At 37.7% G+C, this 22245-nt stretch overlaps 2 long non-coding RNA genes across 2 annotated transcripts; both read left to right on the top strand.

Moving 5' to 3' along the window:
- The first annotated feature begins 3492 nt into the window (after nt 1-3492).
- On the top strand, nt 3493-19675 carry LOC130471336 (uncharacterized). The gene is made up of 2 exons (XR_008931999.1): nt 3493-4928; nt 19382-19675. It is a non-coding gene; the product is annotated as an uncharacterized lncRNA (long non-coding RNA).
- On the top strand, nt 6808-8237 carry LOC130471337 (uncharacterized). Its single transcript, XR_008932000.1, has 2 exons — nt 6808-7292; nt 7856-8237. It is a non-coding gene; the product is annotated as an uncharacterized lncRNA (long non-coding RNA).
- Nucleotides 19676-22245: the final 2570 nt, after the last annotated feature.

The raw sequence follows: 22245 nt of genomic DNA, 5'->3' as shown, positions 1-22245 counted from the left end.
GGCTAGAATCATTAGTGCGGCTTCTCTCTTAGTGTAAATTTCTTTACCCCAATGGTAGCCTTATGGCATGCCGATTTGGGTATTTTCATGGTTTGTCATGTTGCATTCATGGAAAATCTTTTAGTCCGTACTTAGGAGTATTTCAAGGAGCGAGTGGCTCGAGAGGACTATGATGGTTGTGACCCAATGTGATCATACGCCTTGAGGCCATTAATTTTTCTTGCCAATGGTATTGACACCTTAGGTTCACTTTGGGGGTTGTGCGACTATGGGGGAATGATTTCCAGAATGTGACTGTTTCCATTTTGCAAATACATAACATATTCTTTTTATTGGTGAGAGAGAGTATTGAGGCCGTAGACTCTTAGCAAGGGATGACAATTACATATGGGTGCTTATTGATTTAAATGTTAGGAAGGGAGACTCAATATGTTTTAACCTTTTTATTTGCGGAACGACACCAAGCATTAGGACCGATTCTATGGATAAGACAACTAAGACCTAGGATTTAGATTGTACTTTGGCATAGCCTAGTCTAGATTCGGATTTATTTGAACATTTTATTTTTTCTTGAAGACTTTATTCGAACATTATTTTTTGAATACTTTTCCCATGTGACATTCAAGGTTATTTAATTAGCATGCTTGATTTTGGAGCCGAGCATTGTCGTCGTAGGAGGCCTAACGACGACACAAAGGCTTATTTATTTTTTATGAGTCTCTTTTAGAATCGAGTGCTTTTCTTACGCCCTCGCAGCAATTCTTTTTTTGAAAAGTTTTTTTTTGCTACGTATTTTCTTTTTCGCGGGCACCGAGGCTGCTGCGCCTGACCAGAAGGCCAAACAACAACTTCAGCGCCCAGAGTCGGGCGTGAGAAATTCTGGCGCCCAGCCAGGGGTGTTGAAAATGCGTCCCTGGCTGGTTCTCGTTTTCTGTTTGCGTCTACTTTTGTTTACGCGACTTCGATTTTGCGTGCTTGCCTAATAACGTCCTTTACGCGTTGTGCAGCGTTTGTGGGATTCGTTACAGGCCATCCCGAGCGTCGCTCATTTTTGTGGCGATCGTTCGGGTTTGCGGAACACGTGTTTCGGTATAACTGTTTGGCAAATTGGTTTGTGAATGTTTGGGCAATTTTTAAGGTCGTTGGTTTTTCTAGGATAGTTTGTCACACACAATCATATATTTCGCTACACATAACTAACATTCCATCATGAGGCAATAATAATATGTCATGTAGTTTATGATAGGCTTCTATGGGTAGTTATTTGCGCCTGGCTTGGTACCGCTTCTATCGTAGATCCAACACATGCCCCGGTCGAGGTAGTGTCTTCAGCAGACGAATTTCGCTCAAGAGGCCAACCCGCAAGTGCAAGCCAAGGGGGCATGCAGGCGAGAGGGACCTAATGGGCGAGCGATTGAATTTGGGACAGGTGTACTACTAGCGAAAGAGCCGAGTGGACAACATTCGAAGCGTATGCACCCCCCGGTTGGTGATGGGTATCCTTAGTCCCAACTCCCAAGATGAAACACCAAGGGAGCCAAGATTCGTTATGCGGTTCTGTCCGTTCACATTAATATGCTGATTTTCAGGTCGTCCCAACTTGATTGAGAAATAAACGCGGGGTAGGATCGTTTCACCCTTCGGCTATTTTGATTACCTACAAGCACGAGTATTTCCATCACTATCCCCAGTGGAGTCGCCACTGTGAGGGGGTCGAAAAGCACGAGGCTAATGCGTGACCTCGTCCCTCGTGGGTGTGACGCTTCTTTTTGTCAAATCAAGTGTAATTGGATTTCCTGTGAGTTTACACCCAATTGACTAGTAATATAGGAGTCGCCATTCAGTTTTTAACGACAATGAGAAAAACTGACAAAACCTGGTTATCGTGACATAAAGGGAGTGCAATTATGTTTGACCACGAAGGCCGTAGGTTCCCTTGTGATCCCTGGAGGTGGGGATCGCTCAACGTACACCCGCAGGGTAGAGATTGAGGGTTCGGGGGACTTTAACTACCGAGAGGAGTACTCGCTCTTCGATAACTCCAGAGGCAGGATATCCTTACTAGCTCAGCATAAATAATTGAAGGGACATGCGTTAACTATTAAACTAATCTGAGTTGATTTTAATAATATGCAACATATAGTACTAGATCGAGCGCGATTATCTGATTTAGATTGTTTTAAGGGACCTAGCATGATAATCCAATTTCCCAAAAATATCATATTTATTAAGCGTGATCGAACAATCAGATTTTAGTTAGTTTAACAGTTCATAAAAGGGCGAGGAAAGTAATTAAACCATGGAAAAGGGACACATTACGATGCACCCTTGAGAGGTGCGTCACGGTTCTCAGAAAACTAACCACTTTGACTTTGCTTTTTCTCCTTTTATTTAACGAATCTCAAATTATGGGACGGGATACGTTCTGTTCGATTTATGGATCGATTGCGACAGAACGCGTGATCAGTTTTGCAGCGTGAGGCTTAGGCTTAGGGGTTTAGAGTCAATACTCAGAATATAATTGTGTGTTGTGTGTTTTTCACGTCGAACTTAAGGCCCTATTTATAGAAAAGAGTTCGTGGAAAGATAGAATTGCATAACTCTAATCCACGAGGAATTAGGAAAAAACACGTACCAGGTATTTTCAGAGCCCAGGCCTGGGCGCCGAAGATTTCGGCGCCCAGAACCAGGCGTTGAAAATAGGATCTGGGCTGTTTTCTTAGTCAGATTCGGATTCCTAGAATCCGGAGTATTTGAGATTTAATTGAGTCTTTTAGTGCGTATTAACCTTGTGACGGGATGCGTCTGGGCCCGTTACGAACTCTAAGCTCGTTAGGATTTTAATTAATACGTGACTCTTACTTTCGAATCATATTAGGAATAGGATTCTCTCGCAATTTCTATCTCATTTAGGATTTATGTTGGAGTGCAACACCTAATTCTGACAGGTTTCTATCTTTTCTGACTTGCCACTTTTAACAACTACCCATTACGGCAATTACTATTTTTAGCAGGTTTCCATAAATAGCAGGTTTTGAGTGAAATGAAAAGGGGAATTGAGATTCGTTATTTTATAGGAGATGCGTTGTCAAGTGGAGATTTACGTTTTCATCATCGAACCCTCCCTTTCGGAAATGGGGACAAAAGTAGGTGTCTACAGTAATCGACTTCATTTTGATTAGATAGATAATTTGATGCATGAAACAAAGAGAAATTGGTACTCAGTAGATTGTTTCAACTTCTCACTGTAGATAGATTACAAGACATGATTGCATGAACCACAAAGAATTAGAGAAATTATTAAATTAAGGTTAAAAAACTGATAGCTAACCCTCTCATATATATTATTATAGCAGCCTAATAGTTTAGTCCCACACTAATTAATGAACATCGAGCAGGGTAAAAATGAGTTGATTACTAATATAGCTCTTTTTGGGGTTGATTCAGGAAATGTGGAAGAGACGTAGACAGCGCAAAAGTAACTATGGCTTCTCGTGCAAATTTTCTATTTTTGTGGCAATGATAGGAATCATGCTAGGCATCCTGTTAAAACTATCTGTGTCTTCTTCACCTACTACAGCATAGTTGTCTTCATCAGTTCAGGAAACAACTCTTCTTTGTATCACGAGCTAGCTACGTTTTACCTGAGTCTTCCCTTTCCCATCTTCTTCTCTAGGGGCAGCCCTTACTGTATATTTTTCATCAAAATTTCTTTTCATTATACTCTTTTTTACTCCCATGAATTGGAAATATATTTAATCTACAATTTCATGTGTTAGACCGTTAATTCACGAAATTAGTTGTTATAATTTATTTCTGAAACCGTTAAGACTTGAGCAGAATTTTGAGGGTTGCTAGATCTGTTGCTGCTGTTGACTGCTTTCTGCTGCTGTAGTTCAACAGGCTGACTGCAGTCTCCGGTCCTTAATTTGCTGCTTAGGACAAGGATACTGTGTTGAGGCGACTGATTCCGGGAAGTCAGGGAGGGGATTCTGCAGTTACAATTTGATGTGTGGTTTTCTGCTGCTAGTGCTTTGTGGCAGTGTGATTGGACTGGTTTTTTTGGCTTGAGTTTGTTCTGTCAGCAGCCGGTGGATGGGTTGTGGTTCTGCAGCTGCTGTTTTATAGTCAACTGACCTAAGTTCACTTCCTGGGGTTTGATTTGGGGCAGTGTTGTAGCTGGTGGATGAAATTGTAGCTTAGGTTTATTTTCTCTTAAGTTTCGTATCTGTGAAAATTCCTAACTTGCATGGAACGAAGCAATCAGTACACTTAGAATCTTGGAAAAGACAAATGGTCACGCCTTCTCCTCTCCACCCTTTTTGTTGACAGAGAACTACATCTATGGCATATTAGTTGTTTTTAGAAAGGGCAATATGATCATGTCCTTTATATTTCAACATATCTGGCAGGTCAAAGCTATTGCAGAAGAAATGGGGATTGGATTGCTACGTGTGAGAGCAATCAAAGGGAACACCAACATAGCACGAGCTGAGATGGGGTCGAGTTCTTGGGACAGTGACAAGATCCTTCACTAGGTGCAATTGGCTATGCAGATAGGCTGGTATTCGCACTAGATAAATGCTGAAAGGGATTTGAGAATACCGATTCTAGCCTTTCAGTTTTAGCAGGGGAATTGAAGAAGTTAAGGTTTTGGTAGCTGTACAAATTCGTCTACTGTTACATTTTCGTATTGCTATAGAAAATTTCATAGTGTTGTTGGCCAAATGGTCTATGATATTCTTGATTCTATTTGTTATATATAGCTAAGACGACTTCCCTTTAAAATCCAAAATCAAAGGCTTACAACTCTTAATGCTTGAGCATTCTGTTTCAGGTGATGCTAATCTGTGGGACGACAGTGATGGGATATAAGCAGATGGTCAACTATGGCTTGAAGATCACCATATAATCGGAAGAGTGATTGGGTAAGTGGACTTAATTGTATTGCATATATTATCAAGTGTGCTAGATTAAATAGTTGGTCTTCAACATAACTTTCTGCTTGCGGTAGCAAATTAGTATGAAATGGATGGTTTTGCTTTTATGACTGAACTGTTTAGTGTTGAATACGAAGTATATATCATGTTAAACATACGATTGCTGATTGCTGGTACCGAATGACCAATGCATTAACTAACAGGTTTATAACTATAATTGGCATGAACCGTCGAAAATTGGCATTTTGGACCAAATATGACCTATATCGTCCCAAATGAGCCTTATGTGTGCATAAAGAACTTCAAATGAGTCTTATAAACATATAACTAATCATATGAATCATGAAAAAGATTTAGAAAGTGTCCTTAGGTTCATTTGTTAGGAGTTGCCTAGTTAGGATCGAAAATGCCATTTTTGGCCAAAAATGACCTATATCGACCCAAATGACCCATAGACGTTCATAAATATCATGAAATGAGTCTTATAATCATATAACTAATCATATGAATAATGAAAAACGTTTAGAATATCTAAATAGGTTCGTTTGTTGGTAGTTGGGATCGAAAATGCCATTATTGGCTATAAATGACCTATATCGACCAAAATGACCCTTAGGCGTGCATAACGAAGTTGAAATGAGTCTTATAATAATATAATTAATCATAAGAATCATGACAAACATTTAGAATATGGATATAGGTTTGTTTGTTGGTAATTGGGAACGAAAATGCCATTTTGACCATAAATGACCTATATCGACCCAAATGACCCATAGATTACTTGAAATGAGTCTTATAATCATATAACAAATCATATAAATCATGACAAAGGTTTAGAATGTGGATATAAGTTCATTTGTTGGTAGTTGGGATCGAAAATGCCATTTTTGGCCATAAATGACATATATCGACCCAAATGACCCATGGGCGTGCATAACGAACTTGAAATTAGTTTCATAAACATATAAATAATCATATGAATCATTAAAAAGGTTTATAATTTGAATGTAAGTTCGTTTGTTAATTGGTAGTTGGGATCGAAAATGCCATTTTTTACCATAAATGACCTATATCGACCCAAATGAACCATAGGCGTGCATAACGAACTTGAAATGAGTCTTATAATCATATAACTAATCATATGAACCATGAAAAACGTTTTAGAATATGGAAATAGGTTCGTTTGTTGGTAGTTGGGATCGAAAATGCCATTTTTGGCCTTAAATTACCTAAATCGACCCAAATGGCCCTTAGGCGTGCATAACGAAGTTGAAATGAGTCTTATAATAATATAATTAATCATAAGAATCATGAAAAACATTTAGAATATGGATATAGGTTTATTTGTTGGTAATTGGGATCGAAAATGCCATTGTTGACCATAAATGACCTATATCGACCCAAATGAACCATAGACGTGCATAACGAACTTGAAATGAGTCTTATAATCATATAACTAATCATATGAATCATGAAAAACGTTTAGAATATGGAAATAGGTTCGTTTTTTGGTAGTTGGAATCGAAAATGCCATTTTTGGCCATAAATGACCTATATCGACCCAAATGACTCTTAGGCGTGCATAACGAACTTGAAATGAGTTTTATAAACATATAACTAATAATATAAATCATTAAAAAGGTTTATAATTTGAATATAAGTTTGTTTGTTGGTAGTTGGCACTAGTGCAAAAACGTTTAATTGCATCGCTGCATTTGCATCGCCAATCTAAACATGTGACGCAAATGATAAATTTTAGCATAAAATTTAGTCATTTGCGTCGCAGCTTTATTAAACAGCGAGGCAAATGACTCTAAAATTCTCCCAGAGTCATTTGCGTCGCAGATTAGTAAAACAGCGACGCAATTTAATCAATCAAGTGCGTCGCAGTTTTATTAATCTGCGACGCAAATGACTCTGAGAACATCTTAGAGTCATTTGCCTCGCAGTTTAATAAAGCTGCGACGCACAGGTGTTTGTGAATTTAATTTTTTCTCAAATTCGCGCTCACCTTTTAATTGTTTTCTTCAATATTCTGACTTGCTCCAAATGACCTAAATCTATCGAAACCAGTTAAGCCCAAAACATCCGTTCTCACCGGCTTCACCCTTCCGTTTACCAGCTTCACTGCCGTCGTCTTCCCTCCTTCTGCGTCGTTCTCTCCTTCCCCTGCGCCGTTCAACTTGTTGTTCGTTCTCCTCTTCAACCTGCTGCTCGTTCTCTTCTTCCCCTGCGTCGTTCAACTCAAACTAATCAGTGTCGCTGCTCCGTGTTAACGCCGCCTTCCACGGCAGCCGCCCACGCCGCCGCCCACTCCTCCGCTCCTGGTCACTGTCTTCTCTCCTCTCCTAGGTATATTTAAAGATTGAATTTTAATTTTGATATTAAGATTGAATTTTTGTGGATATTGAATTTTAATTGTTCATTTTAATTTGAATTGTGCATTGTCTCTTGACTGTTAAGGTTTTGAGTTCGTTTGATTTTTGACGGAAAAATGCACTGATAATTCTTAGAATTTCGTTGTTTAGAATTTTACTTTTTTGGCATTGGACTACTATTCTGTAGGTTTTAGGCACGGAATTGCTATTATTTTGTGAGATTTGGATGTATTTGGGAGAAATGTGTTATGATTTTGATTGTTGTTTAAATTAATTTTCAGCTTTACCCTTATATCCTTGTAGTATTGGTCTTCTGACTTGTATTGGTCTGGTTTCCTGAAAAAATCAAAATGTTGAGAGTGAAGTGCAATTTCTCTTGCTGCAATATATTTTTTATATCATCAAATGTATGGATAATATTAATGCAATTTGCCAAATTCGGTTGCTCTCATTTTTGTACTCCATGTTTTAATTGGGAACTTGTGAAGAAACCCTTTCGTTGGCAACTTGGCATTATTTTCTTTATTTTTCTTTCAGGTAAAGAGCTTCACTATTATTTTCTGTTATGTTAAATACTAGATGTTGTTAAGGTCCCGTAAGGATTTTCATGTGGTTGCCACAGAAGCTGTTTGGTAATATGTGCTTGAATATTACGTATACTACCTCCGTAGATGCTGAAGATAACATACAAGAGTTGTTTGTGTTAGGTGTAGAAGCAATCCCGGATTGACAGAGGTTTCCTCTAGTTCTGTTGGCTTCTCCTTTTTGTGTTCTTGTTTTATTTATTTTCTTCAAATTTTGTGAAGACTTAACAAAAGATAGTTGTCGAACACTTGCATATCATTGCATTGAACATGATCGAACACTGTAATTTTCAATTGTTGTTGGTAATTAGATCACGAAACTGGTGATTTGGCAATTAGACATGTAACCAATGTATAAATTTCGTAGTTATGAAGTGGACTCGGAGCAGTTGTCTTGGCATATGCTCCTTTTGGTGATTAAAGTTTCTACACGACCTTTCTTTCTGTGGCAATTTGGAATTACTTATTAGTTACAATCGTTGTCAGAAACTCTGTGGAGTTGGATGTTTTAATAGTGATTTATCGCTTTTTAAATTGGTAGTTGGGATCGAAAATGCCATTTTTGGCCATAAATGACCTATATCGACCCAAATGACCCTTAGGCGTGCATAACGAACTTGAAATGAGTTTCATAAACATATAGCTAATCATAAGAATCATGAAAAACATTTAGAATATGGATATAGGTTTGTTTGTTGGTAGTTGGGATCGAAAATGCCATTTTTGACCATAAATGACCTATATCGACCCAAATGTGTTAGGTTATGATACATATGACATTTACATAGATCATGCGGAAACAACCATTAACCCAGGAAACATATTATTTACACATAATCATATAGCATAATTAGATGCATACTCTTTGTTGCGTGCCCTCCCTAGCTGCGCCCGAACCGAACAAGAACAAGTCTTTTAGGACTCCAAGTGTCGTCCCTCCGTAGATAGTCCACAGCACGTCCGGATCCGCCTTAAGATTGACCAACTAGAATCGCCCTTAAGGTACTAGAAAATTTCGGCACTTTTGAGCAAGATGTGTGTTTGATTTTCTCTCAAAAAACTCACTTTTGAATACTTTGAAACTTGTATATAAATTATGACCCCTAGGCCTTTATTTATAGAGTTATGGAAAAGGAATCGTAATCCTAGTAGGATGCGAATTAATTGGAATTAGAATCCTACATGAATTCTATTTAATTAATTTATCCAATTAGGAATAGACATTTAATCATACACTGACTCTTGCTGATTCAGGAATCACGCATGAGCACAAACTCACACACACACGGCAGCCACAAGGACTGCCCATGCGTGCGAGCTGCAGCCCACGCAGCAAGGCCCACGCATCCGTGGCCTTGGCGCGCGCTGGGCTTGTGGCGTGCGTGCTTGCTGGGCGACGGCCTGGCTTCGTGCTGGGCCTTCGTCCGGCAGGCCTCGTCCGATGCTAATTCGTACGATACGCTTCCGATTAAATTTCCATTTCCGGAATCTATTTCCGATACGAACAATATTTAATATTTCCGATTCCGGAATTAACTTCCGTTTCGAACAAATATTTAATATTTCCGTTTCCGGAATTATTTTCCGATTCCGGCAATATTTCCGATTCTGACAATATTTCCGTTTCCGGCAATATTTCCGATTCTGGTAATATTTCCATTTCCAACAATATTTTCCGATACGTACCATGTTTCCGTTTCCGGTAACATCTACGACTTGGATAATATTCATATTTCCGATACGATCCATATTTCCGTTTCCGGCAATATCATCGTTTCCGGAGTATTCATTTCTTGCCTGTGACGATCTTAGCTCCCACTGAAACCAAGATCCGTCGGTTCCGAATATTCATAGATGGAGTATTTAATGCCATTAAATACTTGATCCGTTTACGTACTATTTGTGTGACCCTACGGGTTCAGTCAAGAGTAAGCTGTGGATTAATATCATTAATTCCACTTGAACTGAAGCGGCCTCTAGCTAGGCATTCAGCTCACTTGATCTCACTGAATTATTAACTTGTTAATTAATACTGAACCGCATTTATTAGACTTAACATAGAATGCATACTTGGACCAAGGGCATTATTTCCTTCAGTCTCCCACTTGTCCTTAGGGACAAGTGTGCATTTCCTAATTCCTTTGTCGCTCGATGCTTGCTCTTGAACATAAGGTAAGAGTTGTCATCCTTATTATGTCCAGAGGTGTTCCTCGGTTTCAGAGTTCAACTGATCAAATAAACAGATAATCATAGCCTATGATTCATCCGAGCACGGCCATGCATTTCACAGTTTCTAGCTCTCCGAGTGGCCTTGTACAACTTTTAAGCATCTCATCCCGATTTATGGGAGGACAATCCCAATCTTGCGATCTTGAGATTAGACTTCGTTTGATAGGTGATTACCTGAGCGTTGCCTTTATAGCCTCCTTTTACGGTGCGACGGTTGGTCAACGTCAAAGCAACCAGTTCTCAAACAAGTAATCTCAAATCACTCAGGTATTGAGGATTTAGTGTCTAATAATTTAATGAAATTTACTTATGACAGACTTTCATCTCTTACAGTAAAGTTTCATAGGTCTTGTCCGATACTAGTCTTCCCAAAGTAAGTATCTATGCAAATGATTATGACATTGCCATGTCCACATAGTTCAAGAAACAGAACTACTAGTCATCTTGCATTCTAATCGTCTAACGTTTTCTATGCGTCCAATTTTATAGAAAACTCCGATTAGGGACCATTTTCAACCTTTGACATTCAAGTTCACTTGATAGACATTTCTTAGTCACAGGACTGGTCCTGACAGTCTATCTTGAATATATCGTCAAATTGAAGGGACTCATCATTTAATACTAAACCAAGATTAAATGGAATATGAAAATACATTTCATATATGATAAATGTTCAACCCCAATGTTTTATAACCATGGGCCTCAAACCCATCTTCTAAAACAATTCATGGAATTCAAAGCTATGCTTGATTTCCAGTGCTACAACGTGAGTGTTGCTTCTCACTTGTTGCATAGGTTTAGTTATCATGCTTTGCCAATCTTAACATCCTTTTCATCGAATGTTCTTTGAGATATGATGATAAGATCTTTTCGAGTTTGTTTATTATGTGATCTAGTCTTTCTTACTACATTAGTGGTTCTACGCATTTTGCAATGAAGAACCATTAAGTTAGCAGACGTTTTTCTTGCTTCAAGAGTGGTTCCACGCATTTTTCAATGAAGAACCATCAAGCCAGCAGATAGGTGATCTACCCAAGTTCAGTGAAGAACTTTAAACAACCCTGTTTTATTGCTTCTTAGGCAATAATTACTTTTACTTCAACTGCATAGGTTGCTAGTGATGCTTTGTTTGGATTTACCTATCCAAGCAGTTCATAGATATGTGGAAGACTCTCCAACTATATCTTAGAACATAGAAATTAATATTTTAATTTCCCACGCAACAACTCATGGTCTCCAATCCATGTTGCCATTTCAAAACACCATGCTCTATAGCTCGTCCTTATCAATGGTTAACTCCAAAGGGTCTTGCTTGATCCTTTGCCAGTGTTTATGCGTGTAGCATCAATATTTAGCATATCTTTATTTCCTTGAATCAAGAACTATTCCTATGTACCTTTTCAAGTACCATAAGTATTCTTGATCTGAATCTAGTTGATCTTCACTTAGATCAATAGAGACTGGTATATGTTCGTCATGCCTAAAGTCATACGATACGTTTTTGGCGATCCTCATATTATATCATACATGATAAATTCTTTTGCAGAATAATTCCCAATTGAATTCTATTCATGTAACTTTAGCTTATCTAGTTTCAGTAGATACTAAATTCAGCTAAATTCTTTGACATATAATATAGGTTAAGAATCTTATTTAGATCCTTTGATGTTTACTTAGTAAATGCTTATACATAGTTCAAACATCCTTTACTTAGATTTATTCACATGGGTCGAATATCTCCAATGGAGACTTTCGTGTTTGATTTAGTAAATGCCATTACTTAATCCAAAATAATATCATAAGATCTTTGTAAATAGATCTTAATACCCAGTATGTACTAAGTTTCGCCATGGTCCATTATTGATGAATAATTTCAAATCTAAGTCATTAGCATTTGAATGTTATTTCACAATAGAGAGATATGTGTGTAATACACATAGGACCAATTAAGTTTTAAGTACTCCCACTAAATTTCTTATATATCTATAAGAATCATGTATATTTTATGAAACTAAAATACTTATTAGCTTTACTAAAATACAGTTCTAATTCCCAATTGCTTGCTTAAATCTGGACTTAGATTTCATAAGCTAGCTTTCCTTTTCAAGCATTTATTTGGATCCACAAATCCTATGACATACCATGTACATAGTTTATTCCAACATTTGATTGAGGAATACGTTTTGTCATCCAATTGCCATATGTACCAATATGCAATCATTGCTTGAATTATAGACTTAAGCATTACGATTTTGCATGAGGTTTCAACATAATCCATGCCATGAATTTGCTTGTAACCTTTAGCAACTAATCTAGCTTTGTGTGTGAACACAATTCCATGTTTGATGGTTTTTATCCTTAAAACAAACTTGCAACCAATAGGTGTGAAACTATTCTTGCAAATCAACAAAATTTCAATTTTGTCATCAAAACATTGAGTATGTTTTATGGCCTCTAACCATTTAAAACATTTGAGTCTATATATGGCCTCTAACCATTTTAGGGAATCTAGGTTTCGTCATAGCTTTCTTACAAGTCATAAACTCATTAATCTACATGATAATAGTTTGACTGCAAGTTGTAGGTTTCTTCACTATCGAATAGAAGAATCTCATAGTTTCATTGTCCAGAACTCTATGTTTCCTTACTATCTAATAGAAGAATCTCATAGTTCCAGTGACTTGAACTCTATGCCTACTTGGGTATAGAACATCAAACAATAGAATATCAATAGCCACTTGAAAGTCCTTTGAATATTCTGTTCTCCTTGAAGCACTTGTAAAATCTTCTAAGAGATGTCTATTCTTTAAAGCCACTTCTAAAGTCCTTAAAGAATAAGTTCGGATTTTCTGAAGCACTTCGAAAAGCCTCCGGAATGTCCGTTTATGTTTGTTGTTCGCCTCGAAAACTTTCGAGGTCTATTTTCTCCCACTTGTCATTTTGGAAACGAATCTCCAAAAGGACATTATTTCGAGCAAACAAACATTATGTTCTCAAAAATTCGTGGTAGAAACAATACCCTTGTGTCTCATTTGAATAAATCACAATGAAACATATATCTATGCTTGGGCCTTAGTTTGTTGAATAACAAACACTAAGCTCCCACTGAGTTTAGGAACTCTTTAGATATATTATGAAAAGATATTCTGAAATTACTTTTCAATAGCTTTGACGAATTTGGTTTAGTTTGGTGGTAGTTGAGCATTTTGTTTTAGAAATTATAGGAAAAGTCTTTATGATTCATCATTGATCGAGTCAAGTACTAATTGACTTCGATCATTCCAACGTAGATATGCCATATCTTATGGACCTAGATTGTGAACACACAATCATTGATGATCATATTTGGTCTCAAGTAATCATGAACATGATCTAACCTAGATCTTTATGATTTCTTGCCAAGTGGATTTTATACTTCTGAATCTTTGAACTAGCCAAACAGATTCAAACTTATATCACATTGAGTAAATAAACCTATATTCACTCAAATCCATGTGAAATAATAAAGTCATAAAATCTTTCTTTAGCTTTGAACTCTATTGTCTAGGCGTTCTAACAATAGTTCACAATTTTTGTTACTTTCAACAAGTAAGACTAGCTTGTCTTAAGTTGATCTAGAAATCAACCAACTTTCAAAAGTCCATTAAAATAGAGTTTTTGAATGTTAACTTGTTGATATGGTCTAAGCAACAATGCCAAAGATTAGTGGAACTCAAATCAAGGGGTTGATTTGAACCTTAGTAAAGTTCTTTAAAGAGTTGTTTGTTTTAATCAAGCATATTGACTCAACCTGTAATTGACCATTTTATTCAAATAAACAAACAAACATTGTCTTTGTTTTTTTTTCTTGAATGTGAGTCTTTCTGTGTTTGAAAACAGAAATTTAGGTATGTTGATTATGGAACAAAATAGCCATTAAGTTCCAGCCTTTGAAAGGACTTAAAACAAACTAGATGACCCTACAACTAATGTAGCATTGCCATGCTTCATTTCCCACTTGTAGGTCATTAGTGTATCCTAGCTTCCATTATTTGAGTTATTACCGAAGTAAGAACCTCAAGCGGTATATGATACCAAGGAAGTTTGATTGCTAGGTCACTTCTCTTTAAACATAAATTTATAGGTAGAAAACGGAATCGTAAATTCCTTTCATTTGTTCCTCGTTTTCCTATTTCTTGTACCTTTTCTTATAGTCTTAAGAATTGAATTCTTTAGTGTTGACTTTTATACTTTGTTAGACATGTCCAATGTCACCAACAAGGTTCTTTACCATTTTAATTTATGTTGAATATTTTGTTTCAACTAGATGATCTTACCAGAAGCTTCTAAAGTTCTCTAAGCATCGATCTATTCGAATGTCTAGGGACTAGACTCATTCGAGAATTAAATGGACAAAGATATTAGGTTGTTAACCATTGGTAAAGCTGAGCGTATTAAACTCAATGCTTTATGATCTCAAAACTACAATGTATTTTGAATTCACAAGCACCAATTGGTTTGCCATTCGATTTTGATATTCGAAAACAACCATAAAAGTCGATATAAGAAATGTACATTTTAAATTGCTCACTTTCTCTCTTTTTCCGTGAATCGTTCTTGGATTCACTACCAATCGAGGAAATTTACTGTTACCTTTCTAAAAGGATTTATTGCAGTGCAAGATATTTAATTATAAACAATAATTAAAACATACATTGAAGCATGCAAAGTCTAAACATTTATCATGAATAATAACTTGAAATTAAAGCAACCATGCAATTCAAACAAGTTATTAGCATTTTATTCGAATTATGTGTTCCGGCAGGTGTGAATAAAATGATTCCAAGACCCTAAAACCATTGAAGAATTAAGCACAGTTTGTCGACTCAATTCTAAAACATTTTAGGTAAGCAAAAGCCTTTTGCTAATAGTCTAGAAACTACTCTTGGTTGATAGGTACGTCTAAGAACTTATTAGGTAAACCTATCGATTTTGCCACGACATAAAAGGACTCCTTACTTATATCGTTGAGTTTCACCAAAACTAACATGTACTCACAATTATTTGTGTACCTTGCCCCTTTAGGACCAATAAGTAACACCTCGCTGAGCGAAAACTATTACTAGATTGATGTAAAGGATATCCAAGCAAGTGTATATTTTGGCATGGCACCTTTTAACTCAATTTTTAAGTTTGGAACTTAAGGCTCTTACTATGTTGGTTAGATTTTAAGTGAACTAAAATCCTTAATCATGCAACATAATCAAGCTTTTGATCTCATGCATTTTAAGACATATTTAAAGCAATAAATAACTTAAAACATGCATAAGATATTTGTGATCTAGTATGGCCCGACTTCATCTTGAAGCTTTGACTTCAAAGTCCGTCTTGAAAATCTCCGTGGGAGGCACCATTTTCTTCAAATAGGATAAGCTATAACTAATTAGAACTATTTGATGGTACGCAGACCATATTTGAATTGAAAAATAACTTTGGTGCTTTAGACCAATTACATTCAAATTAATGGTACGCAGACCATATTTTCTATCCTATTTGGGCCATACTAGTCACTTCATAACCTGCAAAACAGTACATATACAATATATATACCATTCACCCATTCATCATCATGAATGGCCCACATAGCTGGTTAGTAAAACACATTATGCATCACGTAAACATTTGCAGCAATTAATCAAGGGCACCAATAATCTACCAATTATTCAGTCCTTATTAATTCTAATCAAGTTGTTTTAACCTTAAGGATTTGTAGACCTAATCAAGAGTTTATGACTAAAAAGCGCTCCCACTTAAACCAATAAATTCATATGCTTTACCAATTTTAAACATAAAAATGTATTTCTAGTCTAACCGGAAACATACAAATTTAATTAAAATTTAAAGCTCATATCAATTTATAATTGAATCCAAAAATTTAATTCAATTTCAGTCGTTTTTAAATTAATTCATGATTTTAATTTTAGTAAAATAATTAGAATAAATAACATTTATTATAATTATAATATTCAAAATTAAAATCCAAGAAAATAATTCAAATTATTAATTTTAAAATTAATTAAAATTACGTGAACTGAAATTTTCAAATTAAACATTCAAAACGATCTAATCGTAACGCAAACACCCTACGCGTTGCACGCCCATGGGCCGTACGCACACAGCCATTGCTGGCCATGTGCGCGCAGCCCATGCGCTCGTCGCATAGCTGCTGCTGTCTCATCGCAAGCCTCCGCACAGCGCCCCATCGCACGCGAGCTTTCGCTCGCAGTGCGCGCGCGAGATCGCTCGCTGGGCGCGCTGGCTCGCTCGCTGTGCGCGCGAGCCATCGCTCGCTGGGGCGCGACATCGCTCGCTGGGCGAGCGACATCGCGCGCTGCGCGCGCGACCCATCGCTCGCTGGTGCGCGACATCGCTCGCTGGGCGAGCGACATCGCGCGCTGTGCGCGCGAGCAGTGCTGGGCGCAGCGCTCGTGGCACGCGAGCTTGCGCTCGCTGCGCGCGAGGCTGCGCGCACTTGTGCGAGGCAGCGCGCGTTGTGGCGCAGCTCGCTTGCTGCCCACACGCGACTGCCTTGGCTCGCCCTTCGCCCATGCCCATTCGTTCATTGCTCGTGGCACACGACACAAGGCAGGGCTGCTGCCTTGCGCTCGTGCACTACGCCCTTGCTCATTGCATTCGTGCCGCACGGGCGACGAGCTCCCTTGCTCGTCGTCGCATGCCCACATTATACAACACCCCTTAAGGGTAACACGAAGCGTCCATTGCTTCGTGCGTGCAAGTTATTTGAACGAATCGCATAAAATTTAAAATTTATATTTAAAATTAATGACAAATTAATAAATATTATTAATTTCATAATTTTAGGGCGAAAAAATCGAAAATTTATTATCCAATTGATTTCCGATTGTTATGGATTCAAGTCTAGGTCATAAAAATTTAAAATTTATCGTAAATTTACAATTTTTATGGTGGTTTTTAATCATAGGTTTCTAATTAAATTACAATTAATTATGAAAATCAAATTAATTCTAAATTATTCTAATTTTCAACAAATTAATCATAATTACAAATTAGATTGCATAATTAACAAGACTAGGCATTCAAACTTGTTAAACATATGCAGTAGGTCAATCAAAAATTCAAGATTTATCAACAGGAATAGCAAATATTTAATTTAACATCTTAAATTTACGAAATTTTGCATTCGAAAAACTAAAACCTTCGAAAAGTCATAGTTAGGCTTCGAATTTGAGAATTCTGGGTTCGGCAGAAAAATACTATTTTTGTCAAAATTTTAGAATGCCTTTTACATGCGGAATTGACACAAAAATCACTCAATTCGGATGAGTAATGAAGAAACTGCCGAAAAACTGCGTACATATAATTAAATAAACGCAATTTGCAATTAATTAACAATTACGAAAATTAATCACCCCTTTTAATTCTTGCAAATTTGTAATATTTAACCATGTTCATGCAATTTAGATTATGAAAATAATAAGGGGCTCGTGATACCACTGTTAGGTTATGATACATATGACATTTACATAGATCATGCGGAAACAACCATTAACCCAGGAAACATATTATTTACACATAATCATATAGCATAATTAGATGCATACTCTTTGTTGCGTGCCCTCCCTAGCTGCGCCCGAACCGAACAAGAACAAGTCTTTTAGGACTCCAAGTGTCGTCCCTCCGTAGATAGTCCACAGCACGTCCGGATCCGCCTTAAGATTGACCAACTAGAATCGCCCTTAAGGTACTAGAAAATTTCGGCACTTTTGAGCAAGATGTGTGTTTGATTTTCTCTCAAAAAACTCACTTTTGAATACTTTGAAACTTGTATATAAATTATGACCCCTAGGCCTTTATTTATAGAGTTATGGAAAAGGAATCGTAATCCTAGTAGGATGCGAATTAATTGGAATTAGAATCCTACATGAATTCTATTTAATTAATTTATCCAATTAGGAATAGACATTTAATCATACACTGACTCTTGCTGATTCAGGAATCACGCATGAGCACAAACTCACACACACACGGCAGCCACAAGGACTGCCCATGCGTGCGAGCTGCAGCCCACGCAGCAAGGCCCACGCATCCGTGGCCTTGGCGCGCGCTGGGCTTGTGGCGTGCGTGCTTGCTGGGCGACGGCCTGGCTTCGTGCTGGGCCTTCGTCCGGCAGGCCTCGTCCGATGCTAATTCGTACGATACGCTTCCGATTAAATTTCCATTTCCGGAATCTATTTCCGATACGAACAATATTTAATATTTCCGATTCCGGAATTAACTTCCGTTTCGAACAAATATTTAATATTTCCGTTTCCGGAATTATTTTCCGATTCCGGCAATATTTCCGATTCTGACAATATTTCCGTTTCCGGCAATATTTCCGATTCTGGTAATATTTCCATTTCCAACAATATTTTCCGATACGTACCATGTTTCCGTTTCCGGTAACATCTACGACTTGGATAATATTCATATTTCCGATACGATCCATATTTCCGTTTCCGGCAATATCATCGTTTCCGGAGTATTCATTTCTTGCCTGTGACGATCTTAGCTCCCACTGAAACCAAGATCCGTCGGTTCCGAATATTCATAGATGGAGTATTTAATGCCATTAAATACTTGATCCGTTTACGTACTATTTGTGTGACCCTACGGGTTCAGTCAAGAGTAAGCTGTGGATTAATATCATTAATTCCACTTGAACTGAAGCGGCCTCTAGCTAGGCATTCAGCTCACTTGATCTCACTGAATTATTAACTTGTTAATTAATACTGAACCGCATTTATTAGACTTAACATAGAATGCATACTTGGACCAAGGGCATTATTTCCTTCAAAATGAACCATAGGCGTGCATAACAAACTTGAAATGAGTCTTATAATCATATAACTAATCATATAAATCATGAAAAAAGTTTAGAATGTGGATATATGTTCGTTTGTTCGTAGTTGGGATCGAAAATGTCATTTTTGGTCATAAATGACCTATATCGATCCAAATGACCAATAGGCGTGCATAACAAACTTGAAATGAGTCTTATAATCATCTGACAAATCTTATAAATCATGAAAAAGGGTTAGAATGTGGAAAGAGGTTCGTTTGTTGGTAGTTGGGTTCAAAAATGTCATTTTTGGCCAATATAATTGTTTTCACGACCAATATAATTTTTGTTTTCGCATATGAAACTTAATTTAATTTATTGGTTTGCATGTACGGTGTTCTTTTAAAGGTTTTCAAAACTCCAAGGGAGGGGCCCTTTACCAAAAAGGAGTTGGATGAAGTTCGAGACAAGTGGGCTACTTACTTCAACGATTGTGAACTACCCTCGGTGTAATAAATAGAGAAGGCTTGTAGTTATTCGTGACTCTTACATTATTTTGTTATTTATCGATTTAATTAATTACATTTGAATTAATTCGGTAATATTATTGGAAATTTGAAATTTATATCATTTTTGAGAATGTCAAGCTGATGTTTGATGAAACAGAAATTATATTGCAAAATCAGAAATTATATTGCAGAATATTAGGAATAATATTGCAGATTTTTTTTTTTTAAAAAAAAAAAAAAAAAAAAAAACTCTAAAGTTGCCCTTGTTTGCAACAAGAGCAACTTATGTGCAGCTTATAAGGTGCCCTTGTTTGCAACAAGGGCAACTTATAAGTTTCACATAAGGTGCCCTTGTTTGCAACAAGGGCACCTTATAAGTTTCACATAAGGTGCCCTTGTTTGCAACAAGGGCACCTTATAAGATTATAAGTTGCCCTTGTTAAGGGCAACTTTTGATAATTTTACAAAAGTGACCCCCCAATTGGTGGCACTTACGAAGGGCAACTTATAAGCCACTTTTAAGAGCAACTTATCAAGTTTTTTCCTCTAGTGACTCCTATATGCCACGGCATAAAACATGCCGCTTCCATTTTAAAACGGGGACAAACCCCCAAAAAACAACCATCATTTTCTTAAAACGAACGTTTATTTTTCCTAGGCAAATAGGACTACTCCTATATGCCGCGGCATAAAACATGCCGCTTCCATTTTAAGACGAGGGCAAACCCCCAAAAACAACCATCGTTTTCTTAAAACGAACATTTATTTTTCCAAGGCAAATAGAACTACTCCAATATGCCGCGGCATAATACATGCCGCTTCCATTTTAAGACGGGGGCAAACCCCCAAAAACAACCATCGTTTTCTTAAAACGAACGTTTATTTTTCCTAGGCAAATAGGACTACTCCTTTATGTCGCGGCATAAACATGCCGCTTCCAATTTAAGACGGGGGCAAACCCCCAAAAACAACCATCGTTGTCTCAAAACGAACGTTTATTTTTCCTAGGCAAATAGTACTACTCCTATATGCCGCGGCATAAAACATGTCGCTTCCATTTTAAGACGGGGGAAAACCCCCAAAAAACAACCATCGTTTTCTTAAAACGAACGTTTATTTTTCCTAGGCAAATAGGACTACTCCTATATGCCGAGGCATAAAACATGCCGCTTCCATTTTGAGACGGGGCAAACCCCCAAAAACAACCATCGTTTTCTTAAAACGAACGTTTATTTTTACAAGGCAAATATGACTACTCCTATATGCCGCGACATAATACATGCCGCTTCCATTTTAAGACGGGGGCAAACCCCCAAAAACAACCATCGTTTTCTTAAAACGAACGTTTATTTTTCCTAGGCAAATAGGACTACTCCTATATGCCGCGGAATAAACATGCCGCTTCCAATTTAAGACGGGGGAAAACCCCCAAAAACAACAATCGTTTTCTCAAAACGAACGTTTATTTTTCCTAGGCAAATAGGACTATTCCTATATGCCGCGGCATAAAACATGCCGCTTCCATTTTAAGACAGGGGCAAACCCCCAAAAAACAACCATCGTTTTTTTAAAATAACGTTTATTTTTCCTAGGCAAATAGGACTACTCCTATATGCCATGGCATAAAACATGCCGCTTCCATTTTAAGACGGGGGCAAACCCCCAAAAACAACCATCGTTTTCTTAAAACGAACGTTTATTTTTCCAAGGCAAATAGGACTACTCCTATAGGCCGCGGCATAATACATGCCACTTCCATTTTAAGACGGGGGCAAACCCCCAAAAACAACAATCGTTTTCTTAAAACGAACGTTTATTTTTCCAAGGCAAATAGGATTACTCCTATACGCCGCGGCATAAAACATGACGCTAACAATTTAAGACGGGGGCAAACTCCCAACAGTCGTTGATTATTCCAACCTGCTGCGGCATATAACATGCCGCTACTATTCTAAGACGAGGGCAAATCCCCCAAGCAAATTGTTTTCCTTAAAACAGATAATTATTTTTCAAAGGCACACAGGACTACTCCTATCTGCCGTAGCATAAAACATGCCGCTACCAAAAGCCACTCAACGATCCCCATACCCAAGTTCAGCGGCAATCATACTGATTGATTGACTTGCGTCAATCAATCAATCAACTAAAATAAACTTGGGCATGGGAGTCCTGCTCAGAGACTTACAAACGCCTGCTCAGGGGCACAAGAGTAGACGTCTGTCAACATACAAAACATACACAAATAACAGAGAAGGCATTTAAAAGTCTCGAAATAAAAATGATGAACATAAAAAGGTGACGAATTACCACTTGTCTGCGCTCAAAACGGCGCCAAATCCAACAAAAATAAAAAAAATTATCCAAACAAACGCCCTAGGCGTCAAACAGAAATAAAAATTATTCATTACAGACGCTCTCTGCGCCATAAAAAGTTGTTTTGGTGAGGAGAAGTGGAGTTAGGGTCTAGCAGGTTGAGCAACGGCAGAGTTGGCAGAGTTCGACACGTCCACACCATCTGGACCGTCGGCAGCAGGTTTTTGGGCTGGCAAAGCAGAAGTTCCCTCCTCCTGGGCCGGTGAGTTCACCTCCTCACTCTCAGCGTCTGAATCCTCGAACACGGGAGGAGGAAGACCTTGTCGCTCGGCGGCAATGATGGCACCCTGCTTCTCAATTTGCCGCTCAAACCAGGCAAAAGAGAAGTCCTCCATGCAAGCGTCCCAAGCTCGGCGAGTCCTCTCCCTCGTCTCGTCCGCAGCTAGCTTA

Source organism: Spinacia oleracea, chromosome 4 (assembly GCF_020520425.1).
Source record: "Spinacia oleracea cultivar Varoflay chromosome 4, BTI_SOV_V1, whole genome shotgun sequence".
Lineage (NCBI taxonomy): Eukaryota > Viridiplantae > Streptophyta > Magnoliopsida > Caryophyllales > Amaranthaceae > Spinacia > Spinacia oleracea.
Note: the sequence above shows the minus strand (reverse complement) of the source record. Positions and strands in the feature narration are given on the sequence as shown.